Below are 14226 nucleotides of genomic sequence, written 5' to 3' on the forward strand. Positions count from 1 at the left end.
GAAATCAGATGCGAGAACAGGAAGAACCTCAGAAGAACTGTTGGCCCTTCGATGGTGCAGTGTGGAAACAGTTACATTTTATTAAAAATAAAGGAGTTTAGCAAAGTGTTTTAAAATAGAATGATATGGGAGCTCAGCAGGTCACAGAAATACCTTCAGAGAAATTTGCTTCCGAAGGACTTTCTTCAGGGGCAAAGATCAAAGTTCAGCCATCCCTGGCATAAAAGGTGTCATGTTTTTCATCTTAGCCTGTTCAGTATCATAAATAAACAGGGACATTGTGAGCATGTATTCATTGTGGCTCTCCAGATTTGAGAGGTAAGTGAACATATATAATTGCTGTATGTGGAAGGAATGTGAGGGGAATGTAATAAACTTCCAGATTTCAGGGATGTAGGGAGTAGGCTTCCATCCAGTATTTATGTGTAACCCTCCAGGATTTTGTGAGTTAGTCTTTTCTTTCTATTGTGGCATGTTTGATTTAAAGGAATTCGGGTTCATCAGTTTGAGACAAATACTACTTTCACTATCTCCTTTTCTATTCCTCGTCAGAAAATATGAAGTAAACCAGCCATTTGAATGAGTTTATATTGTAAAATCATGATATCCATTCGTTCATTTAGCATCCATATACAACAAAACATATGGTGATAATACAAAATAAGTATGTATTAGGCCAGAAAATTTTTATTTTCTTCCATGAATGAGTAAGGAAGGAAATTCTTAGGTAAAGCATATAAAAACTTTGGGAATCTTTCTGAACTGTGTGATATGCAAATTATCCTCCTGATAAGAAAAAAATTGTGGGATTAGACTATTTTATATGATCCACAGACACATTGTCTGTATGACCTTAAATAAATAGTGTTGATAAATGGTGGGTGGAAAGTCTAGAAGATCTGTTCATTCTATATTATGCAGATACTGAGGGTACCAGTATAGTGCAAAGAGTTCTCAATGAAATAGTAGTTCTGAGATATCCATAGGTATTAAATAATTATAAAGGGTCTCATGGTCAAATGACTTTTAATGGAATTAAGCAGATTTGTTAAATACTTTTACTATGCAACAAACATTGCAAATTCCCAAGAAGTAAATATAACATCCATTATTTCCTAAATTTATTAATGGAATTGTGTGTGTGTATAATCTTTCTAGATTGCTTCCCCCTGCCCCCCGCCCCAGGAATGTGCTATTTTGAGACATAATACTTACTGTAGACACAAATCTACTTATTACAACTTCTTTCTTTTTTCTAAATGTTTGGTCTTCTAAATTTTTTTCTTTTTTGCCTATGTAATAAAGTCACAGTGTAGCCACAGAGCATCTGCTTGCTAGCATTACTTCATATGACTAGCTGAAATGTAATAATGTGGACCCACACAGCAATATTTGAAGGATAACATTTATCAAGGTAAAGGGGTAGGGATACTCTATGCTACTCAGACAACTACAGAGTATTATATCTGTCCTAGGAGTGGATTATAAAAGGATTGTATCAAACAGGAATAAATCCACAGAAAACAACACAATGGTGAAGTGGCACTCAAAGTCTTCTAATTTGAGAAGTATGGAAAGAACTGGCAATGTTTAATCTGAAAGGGAGGTTAGTTAAAGACTACTACTGTCTTTCAACATTGGAAAGGATGATATTTAGGAGAATAATTAGATATATGTCTAAATGAGTAAAACTTGATCTCATGTATAGAAATAATCAGGGAATAGATTTCTGACTCAGCATGAGGAGATACTTTCTCATAGTCAGGACTGCCCAAGACTGGCTGTGTGCCTTTAGGAGGTAATGGTGTTCTGACTTAAAAGGAATGAGTGGTCAGCAGGAACATTGGAAAGGGAAACAGGAGTAACTCCAGCTCAAAATTGGCAGGATAATATGACAAATAAGATCTTTTTTAACCTGCTATAAAATTTCATAGTAAAACAAGATTCTGTGTAATACTTACCTGGTGCAATGCACATTTATGCCTCATGATAACCTTATGGAGTAGGAACTTTTATTACTACAACTATCATTATTACAAATAACGAGGCTAAGTTACCAGTAAGCAACTTGCCCAGTCACTCTGGCAGAAACTTCTAGCTGTTCAAAAGCTTTCCTTTGTTTCTTGGGCAAACAGCTATTCTACATTGCCCTTAAATGTGGACGTATGACTGACTTCTAGTCTATGGAAGGAGAATGGGATTAAATTGTGCCATTTACATGTCAAAGACTTTTGAAAGTAGGCTTGCTGCCTCTAAACATTATTTCCCTTTTGATCAACAGATGCATAAGACAGCAAAGCCATGGGCGGTCCAAAGCCTCAAGATGGAAGAAGCTGAATTACCACAAACAGGAATGACCCCCACTCACAACTAGGAGCACTTGCCTTGGAATGAGAGAGAAATAAACTTCTAGTATGCATTTTGGGATCTAGCATTAGCCTAACTGATATGTTGCACAGTTGGTGGATAGTGGAGATAGTTTTCAGACGCAGGCTGTATGACTCAAATACCGTGCTTTCCACCATTAAGCTAGCCCCTTCTTTTCTAATAGTAATTAGGTGATTAGTAAGGAAACATTTCCATTTTTATCCTTGTGACCATCAAAATGCAAGATGGTTGAAGGACTGATGAAATTATACTTACTGTTTATTCTTTGATCACAGACATATTTTCAGGACAATAGTAACTGATCCTAATCTGGAAACTTTATAAAAGAAATCACTGAAAAAATATAGCTCTTTTTATTATGTTTATGAAATGTAAGTAGTTTGCATATATTATTTATTATTTAAAACTTACAACCACCCTCTGAGGAAAGTATTATTATTGTCACCCTCATTTTATGGATAAGGAAGTTAAGGCACAGATTAGATGACTTTCCCAATATCATACTGTTAATAATAGCTGAAGCCAGGATATGAACCAAGAGAACCTACTTTAGCATCTTTGGTCTTAGTCACTATGGTAAACTGCATCAGATATGTATTTGAGGGAGATTAAGAAGTACCTGGCTCTTTAATCAGGAGACAAACTAGGGGACTCATATTATTAAATCTGTTAAATATGTAATAGATGATAATAAAGAGAATGCTGACTCTTTATTCTTCAGTAGGAAGTGATCTTTTAATTCTTGTTACTTTTATCGGACACCACAAAACACATCTTTATGTATTGATGTGTTTGCTGAAGACCGAATTAGAATAAAGAGGAGGTAGAAAATTTCCTTTTCCAAAGTATATTTTTAAGACAAAGATAAAGAAAAGCATTCATATAATATGGATGGTTTAAGAGTTGGAAGGTCAGGAGCTAACCTGGATAAACTTTGGGTACTTATGTGGGAAAGCATGTGAGTTGCTGGCCAATAATGACCTCTCTTTCTAGGCTTCCTATCACATAGGCCACCCTGCTTTGAACCATGTGATTCTGACATTGTGGTTCTAGTTATTGGACATCTCATAGACGCTTTCCTTTTCTGTGCTTTCTCTAGCGGCACCCCTTGCTTAGTTTTATTTTTATTTGGAGCTCTTATCATTATGGATTTTGTACCTTCTCCACTGGATCGTATGCTCCTTAAGGGAAAAATTTTGATATTATCTATTGTTCTTTTCCATAGTTGGTGATCTGGCATATATTAATACATAGTTGATGATCAGTTCATATTTAGCTGTATGAATGAATGAATAAAGTTTTAAGGTAAAATATTCAGGATTTTCCAAGTATGGAATGGGATAAAATAAGAATACTTTAAATTAGATTTCATTCTATACTATTTAAAGCTCTAAGTGTGCATTTGCTTAAAAAAAAATGTAAGGAAGCTACTCATTAATTATATACAGATCCAGTCCTGAAGAAATTCAAGATAATTAAAATAGAATCTATACTTTCCATTCTCCCCTCAATTGAAAATTCATATTATTTCAATCATCTAAACACTGTCCCAACTGTGTTATCTTACAGTCATGAAACTCAATGGTAAAAGGCAGGGGTAAAAGATTGATATTATGCTCATTGGTTTACAACATTCAGAATGTTATTGACTCTAAAAGAAATAATGTTCTCCTTAATGTGTTAGAGTGTTAGGCAGATTGTAAGAGAGCCTTTACCCCTATCCTGACCATCACACTTAATTGAAATGAGAGCATTACACTATGCATTAGGGGAAGTAGATGAAGTCTCTGAAGTAGTTCCATACCCTTGCTTGTTAATTTTTTAAGTTGAATCTCCACCTCATTGCCTGGCATTAATGAATTTTTAGTAATATAAAAAGTAGATGAGAAGTGAAGAACTAGCTTCTAGACAAGTTAAAAAGCCATCAGGCCACTAAGGAGAAGAGGTGAGTTTGCAAGCTCTTCCCAGTATTTATACTTAACAAAATGTAGCTGAGCAACTGGAAGGCTGACATTTCAGGAGCCATTGCTACTGCAGACTGGACTCTAGATGAACTTGGAGATAGAGCAGAAGGTGTTACTGCCTTAAGTCTTCTGGTACAGAACACCATCAGGATGAATACCATTATCAGATTATACTTATGCCAAGCTCAGTAAAATTGCCTGCTGATAATTTATAAACTCAAAGGTTTAGGTTTGGCCAAGGGTGCCAACTGTCCTGCTTTGCCCAGGAGTTTCCTAGTTTTGCACTGAAAGTCTTGTGTACCAGTAAACCTCTCGGTCCCACAACAATGGGACAGATTGCCACCCTAAGATTCTCTTATGCTAAGGTCTTCAAGGCCGGATCATGGCAAATTGTTTGGAATTGAAAATACTGTAGTTTGTCCTTCTAGAAGTTTCTCATTCCATTCCAAATATCCATTGTTAACTCTCACTGACACCTGACAACAAAGAGGGGATCACAAAACTGCTTTATCCCAGAGATAAACACTCAACACTTATTGAAACCACTTCTCTAGCTTTTTATCCTCTTAACATTTATAGGAAAACAAAGATTCACAGTCAAAGTTATCCAATACATTATTATTTATAGTAGCAAAACTTGGGAATCAGTTTAAATGCCATAACATGGGGATTGATTAAATGAAAAATAATGTAATCACATATTGGAAGAATAGGTGGCCATTAAAATTTCATTTTTAGAAAGCTTTTCAATGCATGGGAAAAAGCTTTCAAGATATTTATATACTGCATGGGAAAACAAAGACTGGAAGAAAATATACCAAAATGTTAATAGTGAGCTATCTTTGGATGGTATTAATGCTAGCTGTTTTTGTGTTTTCATTTATTCTTTTGCCATTTTACATATTTTGTTTATGATCACTGTTAGAAAAATAATTATTGAGAAAACCATGAATACATAGATCAGTGGTTCTCTAACTTTAGTTGCCTAAAAGATATCTGGGGAGTTTGTTCTACAGCAGATTATCTGACTGGTAAAATATTCTCAATCATAGGTCTGATTGAAGCTTTTGAAACCACAATTTAAAAAATACCCTGGATGAGTGAAGGTATGTGCCATGAACTAACTGGAAGTGTATTTGCCTCAGTAGATTCGATCTATTTGTCTATTCTTTTATCTAGCAAGTTGGTATGCAGTTACAGCAGGCAGTCCCATAATCGGTGGGGCATCGAGAAACCATCAGCTGACCAGCCAAAGTTACCCCAGCCACTGACTCATGATTGAAGGTATATAATTGCATCTTTGTTCCTTTACCCTCTCATTTGCAACTGAGGAGTGCTTCAGAAACACTTGTGGAGTTTCACAGGTGCATACACACTCAGACACACACATTTCCTAGTCCCATACTGTCAAAACCTCAGGAATCAGAATCTCAGGGTGGGAGAATGAATGTGTGTGTGTGTGTGTGTGTGTGTGTGTTGAAATGACTCCACAGGTGATTCTGATTTCCACCTCTCTTTAACAACTACTGCCATGACCTAAGACTTGTTAAAACACAAATGCCCTTAGAAAGGTAAGAGTTTGAAGCTTTTACATGTCCTAAGCATCTTAATAAAATTGAATTTGTCAGATCTGTTCCTGAAAGCAGATTTTCATGAGAACAGAGGGACAAAGATAGACTGTCAACCTCATCATTTTGCATAGGTGACACATTGGCATTGCAAGGGTGTTTTTACCAACGCCGGAAGATAATTGTGTGCCATTGGTGAGTAAAGTTTAAAAGTTAAATTGCTCACGTTTTAACAATAGCTGAATAGTCAATGCAGCAGAAAGTAGCCATTTCATTAGCGCTTTTTGCAAGACCAGTAAGTGGTTCATTATCAATTATGCAGCACTTATGCAGATCTGCTATAGACTTACACCTCCAAGGCCACACTTTCTACATTACTTAATTTTCTCCTGGATTTAAACAGTCTTCAAATTCTGTGCCTCTGATGTGATCTCATTCCAACCAAGTGGGTCAGTTCAGAAAGGAAAGAGGCAATTTCAGCCACCAAAAAACTATTTTTTTAATAGAATGCATTTTAACTTCTTGCCTGCTAGGTTCCAAAGCTGGCTTACTCTTTTGAAGAATGGTGAGAAATAGACAAGTTTTCTAATGCCCGAGGTGGAGGTCACAGGAGCTTTTCATCAGAGAATAATGGTTGTCTTACAACTGGCCTGGCCTTCCCTTGAAGACCTGAGAAATGCCACAGAAACTCTGTATGTATGCCAGGGAACAGAAAATAGTTTGGGCAGCTGTAATTTGTGCCGGGTCAGTTCTGTATTCAGAAACTTAATCCACTTTCTCGTCTTCAATTTACCAAAGGAACATTTTTCTTAAAGAGTACTTATAGTCACTTAAATCTCTCTCTCTATATATATTAAATATCTATCTATCTATCGAGAAAAAATAGATTAATTATTCCACAGAGCATGTTTGCATGTTAATTCTTAAAAGGAATTGGAATAATGAGAATAGGAAAAGATCAGTTGGAAAGAAAGTGCACAATTAAGTAAAGAATTTATCAGCTCTACCCAAACTCTCCCCTTCCACCTTCTTGGTGTAGGATGTGAAGTAGCTAGAATTGATGGTCCTAGTTAGCTCAGGTGAGAGAGTTACTTTGGAGAATCACGAACTAGGGTAATATCTGAGCATTTGGAGGAGCCACAACCCTCACCGGAATTGATTTGGGTAATGTATAAGTGTACTTGACTCTAAGCCATGGGGCATGTTATCCAGAACACTGTATTCTTCAGCTGTTCAAATTGCACGAGCCCCTGTTCTGTCTTCTCTGAACAGCTGTAATATGCATGCTGAAGCACTCTGCTTGTGGTCTCTCTTTTCTAGGCTGGATCAACACACCACAAATACTGCACAGTCTGTTTGTAGCTCTAGATAAGCCTGTGTTGAAGGAATGAGCAATTCTATTGAGCCTCTTGGAGCAATCACTTTGGAGAACCTCATACAAATAAATATTGTGGGAAAACTAAGATTTTCCTGATTATCTGACAAACTGGTGTAGCATGTTAGAGCAGGAAAGAAAATTCTGTGTCACTTGGCCCATTTTCCAGGTTAGAAATCTGAGGTCTATTGAGGTTAAGATAATGCTGACACAGAAACTTAACATACAACCTAAAATAGAATTTACACTTGGCTACCTAGTTCCTATGTTATCATTTACTCACAACTTCCCGAGTTGGGTAGGATGATCATTACTATTTTTATAAATTAGTACCCCGGGGTTCACAGAAGTTAAGTAACTTCCTAAAAGCAGCTAGGAATTAGCCATGCCAAAACTTGAACCCCAGTCTATTTGAATCCAAAGAGTATCCTTTTTCACTTTTTTGAAGTTGTTTCTCAAAGCTTGCTAATGTTCAGAAGCACCAGAGTGTAAAGCTGACTTTGGAAATACTTTTTCTCTAGTGTGCTACCCCACAGGATCCTACCTGAACCCTGGAAGCACAGAGGGAACCAGATTGAGTTTGTGTAAAGGGTCACTAGCTACTGGACTTACTCCAGTCTAACTACCATTTTGTTTTATGCTGTGCATCCCAATTTATCTGACTAATTTACCTCCAACCCATAGTCTGCCTTCCATCTCTAGTGCTATTTTCAGTCAGCTTCACTCCTAGCCATCACCACAGGCAACCATTAATTTGTTTTCTGTCTCTACAGATTTATCCTTTCTTGAATTTTCATGTGAATATAATTATAAACTATCCTGACCTCTTTCACTAACATGTTTTTGAGGTTCATACATATTGTGGCATGTTTCAGTGGTTTGTCCCTTTTCATTGCAGAACAGTAGTCCATTTTGTCAGTTCACTGCAGGGAAGAAAGCCCAGGTTCTTTAGTCCAACTAACAAACCTTTCGTAATCTGATTGCTACCACAATTTCTGTCTCCTTCTACTTACCACCCTTCGCCTTCCCCAACCTCACATTTCACTCTGCCAATACTGAGGTACTTGCAGATTTCAAACGCACAAAGTTCTCTCTTCTTACATGCCTTTGCTAATAATAATAATAATAATAAAAATAAAAATATATGTTACATAATAAAGCTCTATCTGCTTCAAAAACTCCTATTCTGCATCTGGTCAGCCCTGCTTGTTCCTTGTACCATATTTCTTTACTTGACCCATTTCTATTTTTTTGCAAAACTCCACTCAAAAGCCATGTGTTCTAAGGTTTTCCTGACACACAGCCATTCCACCCTCAATCCTGGCTTGACTAACACTTGACGGGTACCTCAGTGGTTCCCAGTTTCCTATTCCTGTCACTCTGTATTATAAGCATCTCGTCACTGGTTTGCCCCTGGACTTAGCAGGTTGTAAAGGCACTGATGGAAGGAACAATGTTTCCCTGTACTTAGCATCTAGCATGATATGGCACAAGGTAGGAATTCAACGTTTGTTTGAAAAAACATAGATTCCATGTATTGCTTGTCTGTCTTGTGGCTAAACATTTTAAATGCTCCTGAACTAAATGGGGGAGGAATCTGAGCAACATTTATCAGTTAAAAAGGGTAACTGCAGGGAGTTCCAAATGTAGTTGTCCTGTGCAAGCTGGAATTACTACAATTCATAGCACAGATTATTTGTAGGCACTTCACAGATAAGTTTTTTTTTCCCCAATTTTCTTATTTTATTTTTAAGTCAAGTGCTGCCACAATTGATTATTAAACTTAAAGTGACCTTAGGTATTAAATAAATTCAATTCTTTCATGTCCGTGATAGGTATTATTGAGGTCCAGAGAGTGAAATGACTTACCTAAATCCACACACGAGATAGCTGAACTGGTATTGGAAACCCGACAACTATGGACTGATTCTTCCACTGAATATCTGTACCTTCTTTGCAAAAGATGGAAGCAATGAGCACATCTCTAGGGATAAGTGCAGGAAGTCTAAAGCCAGACTGCTGGTGTCACCTCTCCCACTTCTTTGCTGTGAGACTTTGTGCTAGACACCCTACCTCTCTGTTATCGCAGTTCCCTTCTCTTTCAAAGGTGGACAGTTAATTACACCTACTGTGCCAGTGACTGAGCTGTTGCTCAGCTTCGAACCCATTGTTGTTCTCTGCCTTCAGATGTTGGCTCCTTTGCCATCCGGCTCCCTGGTAGGATCTGCAGTAGTGGGCACTGTACCTAAACAGTAGTGGTTCCATCTAGTAGTAAGAGATGACTTATTTTGGTTGTTTGTTTGTTTTGTTTTGTTTTGAACGCTAGCAGAAATGGCTTCAATGAGCCCCATTGAATATACCAGCACCAGAGAAAAAGAATTCCCCATCCTCAGAAGTCTTTTTCGCTCCAAGAGGCTCTTGCTCCAAGTTTCTAGATTTTAAGGTAATTCCCAATTCTTCCCTTTGTTCCCCTAGCCTTCAGGTGGTAATTGCTTCCTGCAGTTACAGTCAACCTCCTGGTTCTTTTCTGCCTTTTCAGGCCTGTGATACTTGGTTAAAATAAGCAATGTGGTTTCTATCTTTGACTAAACTCTGACTGAAATATCTTCCTCATCCAGTTGTTGTGAAGAGTAAAATGATCACACATATAAAGGGTTTAACAGTACCTGGCATCTAGAAAGCACTCAATAGATGTGAATGTCAGGATTATCAATTACTGTTCCATTGCTTAAGAGGAGCTGTGTGTCTGCTATGAGTATTTCCTTTATTTTCTTCCTCAGAAACAATAAAGGGGAGGCTAATGTCCATTCCTCATCTTTATATTCATGCATCTTTTTGGAATTGTTTCAAGTTCCTTGGGAGGTACAGGGATCTTGGTCCTCAGATCAGCTTTATGGGGATCACTTATTCACCAGAATAGCAACTTTCATGCCACTATTTAACTACAGCCAAAAAAAATCGCTGGAGGAAGTATTTTGCCTGTGAGTCATCGGCACTTATTCCCAAAACAGAGAACTGAACAAATATGGAGAACTGACTCATTTTCTTTGAGGTTTGTTTTTTACTAAATTATGTCCTAACCAATATTATGATTTCCATATGTTCCCTTCTTTATCTATTCTTTGTGTTTCCTTATTTTATTTCTATTTCACACATTTTCTGCTAAACATTCCAATGCATTGCTCTGGTTATACATTGACATTTTCTTCATATTTTACAGTCTTCTCTGGTTAAATTAAAACTCTAGATTTTATTTCTCTAGTCAGTGATGCCAGTGGATTGTCCTTCAAATCCTTTACTGTGTAACTGGTCAATTGATACTTCTTAAACCAACCTTTAGGGAAATAAAATGATAAAACTGCAATTATTAGTCCTCCTGAGGAGCACTAGAAACCATACTTTATATTTTGGGGCTGTGGAAAAGTAGATATTTGGAGTTTTACTTCTATTTGCAGGTGTGGTTATTATTTATGAGATTGGTTTGGACTACTACGATCTCTAAGTAGATTACGCCTTTACTTATTAGCCAACATATTAGCATTTTGGTGGAGTTCAGGAGGTCATGACGCTGTGTGTGTGCATGTGTGTATGTGCTCATGGCGCATGTGTGTGAGAGAGTATGGAGGTGGGGCTGGGGGTGAAGTCAGTGGATGAAGACAGCAATAATTAGTTTTTGCTTCATTTAGCTAGCACTGCTATGGTCATAATTTAGTAGTTGAAATGGGGCTGCTTCAACAGCACTAGTAAATAAGCTGGTAAGACTTTTTAAAAATGTTGTAGTTAAACTGTTCCATCATATTTTGTTCAACCTTAAGGGGTCCATTCATTGTCATGAATTTGCATGATTTCATCATCAAAAAAATATATCTTTTTTTCTGCTTCTGTTTCAAATATGTCCCCACAATTAAGCTAAATCTAAACTAAAAGAATATTAATAAAGTAGAAAAACTTGAACTAAATCAAACCAACCAAAAGAGAACATGCTCTCCACCATAAGGCTTATATTCCCTAATGTATAGGAATATATAAATAGAGATAGAGCTAGCTAGAGGGACTTCAGGTGAAATTTTCTCCTTTCTCTTTTTGTTACAGAATAAAATTTATCAACAATGGCCCTTACACGGTCATTCTGCCTATTCTTTTTATAGAGAAAATATTGTTTTGTCAGGGAAGTGCCAGACAAAGAAGAGATAGTGCTTATTATCTCTTTTAGTCTCTTTTGGATAGATACCTGCCCATGGGATTTTCTGTTTTATTCCAAGCAGGTGAAAGGGTCTTTAGTCATTGCCTGGCTATGTGCTGTCTTGGCTCTTTTTATGACCTTGCTAATTTACTCCCACTGTCTATTAGTATTTAATTATCCAACTACCTCACAATTAAAACACATTCCAAACACTGAGGAAGAGCTGTTTGGCACTTACTTAGCTCTTTCATTATGTATATATTATAGAGGATTAACCTCTGGTTAATATATATGTATATGATTTTAATTCCCTAGTTTCCCAATGCAAATGGGTGCCACGAGGAAAAATAATCTGTAGCTAAATTGTTAATGAATGATTTTTAAAAGGTTGAAAAGAATTGGGAAAGAAGAAAGAGATTCAGGAAAATATAACTAAAGTGATCTGGTAACCAGTCAGGGTGAACAGACTAATTTTATATTCATAAAACTTTAAGAGTCTCATTATTATACAACAGAAGAATGAACTGAAGTTATGCTTATTCAAAATATTAGAAACTTTAGCCATCTTGCTTTAAAAAAAAAATGTGTCTGCACAATTAAAGTCTGGTGAAATGCTGCCCTTGCCCTGGTTTACATCCTCAATATGGCTGAGATGTCATGGTGATAGTGATCATCCATCCAAATTCTGGATGATAATCTCTCTGGAGTCCATCTGCGAACTCTTGTATCAGATGCAAAGGTCACAACTGAGCAATATATTAAATTGGATTTACAAAAAGCATTCTACCTCCTCCAGGTTGAGCTTGAAGTCTTGTTCTCATCCTATCTGTCATGGATTAAGCATCATTTCTACAGAATATCATTTGGTCATGTCAGAGCAGATGGTACATTTCTAGATCTTCTGCTGTTCCACCTGGAGAACAGAGTGGCCATACCGAGCAATACTCTATCCCCTCAGAAAGTATCTGAGGCAGAAAGTTCTCTGCCTCTCATGTTCTTCCCTGGAGGAAAAATGCCTGCTGCAAATATGTTCCCACAATTAAGCTAAATCTAAACTAAAAGCATATTAATAAAAAACAACTTGAACTAAATAAAATCAACCAAAAGTAAACCTTCTCTTCAACTACCAAGGTTTATGTTCCATGGGGAATAGAAATTTATAAACATAGATAGGGACAGAGATAGTTTAAACATCAGGTGAAATGTTCTCTGATAAGTGAGAAGTCTGATCCTGGTTGGTGCTTAGCAGGAGACTAGGAGACAAAGCAACCACCAGACTGTTTTTAGCTAGGGGCTGGCTGAAAAGTCTGTTCTCCATTCTTCATTAAGTCCCCAGGTTGAGACCTCCCAATGGTTTTCTCAAAATTAAGATTGCTTTTCCTTAGGTGAATTCTTATTTTAAGAAAAGGATCTGCTACTCTTCAAGCTGAGGAAAGGCTTTTAAGTACTGCAAATTGTGAGGCTGAAACAAAAGCTCAGGTCTTCTTATTTAGTGTTGAAAACTGAGATTTAAATATTCCTTTAAATGGTGTATAGATGAAATTCTACTGTAATGTATTTCCAGGGCTGTCATTTGTTTTGTTGTTGTGACATTTTCTAATGATGATCACTTTTTTAGTGTGCATCTTTGGTCATTTACTGCATGAAAATGATTCTACATTGTAGGATATAAAACAATGTCATGTATGGATGCTCCTGGGTCTTTTTCTGTTGGAAATTTTGTGTGGCAGGTGGACAACAAGTAAACAGAGTTTAGAAGTTAGAGGAGGTATCCTAGAAATGAGGAATAAAGAAGGGCGATTCAGTGAAATGCTATAAAGTTGTTAGAAATGGAATTTTAAGGATCCCAGAGTCAATTTATATTTTTCCTCTTGAAATAAAACATAAAACATATACTTAGGTAATTTTCTTTTAGGGATTGACATTTCCATGTAAGGAATCTGAAACAGCATCTTTTTGCATAGGGATATATATTCTAGAGGATTTCTGGAGAACTTATTCCCAAAGAAAAATTACTAAGGACCATTCTCCACATAAGGAAATAACTTTTTTTTTCTACAATAGACTATGTATATTAAAGTGGTCATTGCAATAAGTATTTTCCCAATGGCGATGGCAAAGACCTAGGGCAACATGGTTTCATACTGGTATGATTTTTTGGTGAACTTAGAGTGCCAAGTAAGAAAATGTACCCTTTGATATTTAAGGGACCAGAAGGATAAGACACTAAGAAACTTGTAAAGAATATATATTTTTTCTGTATTGTAATTCACAAACTCTGGACCATATTATAAAAACTAAAATTTTTTTCTTCTCATGAAGATATTGTTTCCATTTAAAAATTTTTCTCTTAACTATAAAACTAATGGTGACATGTAATAATTTGTCTTATTCTGTTTCAAATGGTCTAACGCCCTTTTTTCCTCTCTTCCTATAACACTTCCAAATATTATTGTTGGTTACCATATTTTTAAATGAAAACATTCTAATAAAGATTTTCTGTTTTCTTCATTTCTTTAGATGATTTAACACTATTGATAGCTCTTCCACAATTGGTTCAGGAACATCCTTCTCCTGGAAGTATATTTCAAATTCATCACCTCTATAATCATTCTTCACATTTTCTGCTATGGCTTTTGTGAACTAATCATACTTCTACTGAATGCCATTTCCTAATTTTGAAGTTATTGAAACATACTTTATGTATCCCAAAGCCTCTGGAGCTTGCTTTCTTCAGGATCTGCTATG

At 36.5% G+C, this 14226-nt stretch overlaps 1 long non-coding RNA gene across 12 annotated transcripts in view; it reads left to right on the forward strand.

Moving 5' to 3' along the window:
• Nucleotides 1–224: 224 nt before the first annotated feature.
• The window catches only part of LOC101417391 (uncharacterized), a 61467-nt gene continuing 47465 nt past the window's right edge, over nucleotides 225–14226 (forward strand). For 2 of the 12 annotated variants that reach the window (XR_009187995.1, XR_009187988.1), the window contains exons 1-7: nucleotides 225–318; nucleotides 2282–2412; nucleotides 5405–5458; nucleotides 5532–5636; nucleotides 5981–6115; nucleotides 6454–6612; nucleotides 9625–9738. This is a non-coding gene — a long non-coding RNA (uncharacterized lncRNA). Of the gene's footprint in view, nucleotides 319–2281; nucleotides 4334–5404; nucleotides 5459–5531; nucleotides 5637–5980; nucleotides 6116–6453; nucleotides 6613–9621; nucleotides 9739–14226 lie in introns of all 12 variants that reach the window. The other 10 variants (XR_009187991.1, XR_009187990.1, XR_009187989.1 and 7 more) reach the window with 10 other exon arrangements.

Source organism: Dasypus novemcinctus, chromosome 11, assembly GCF_030445035.2.
Source record: "Dasypus novemcinctus isolate mDasNov1 chromosome 11, mDasNov1.1.hap2, whole genome shotgun sequence".
NCBI classification, from domain to species: domain Eukaryota; kingdom Metazoa; phylum Chordata; class Mammalia; order Cingulata; family Dasypodidae; genus Dasypus; species Dasypus novemcinctus.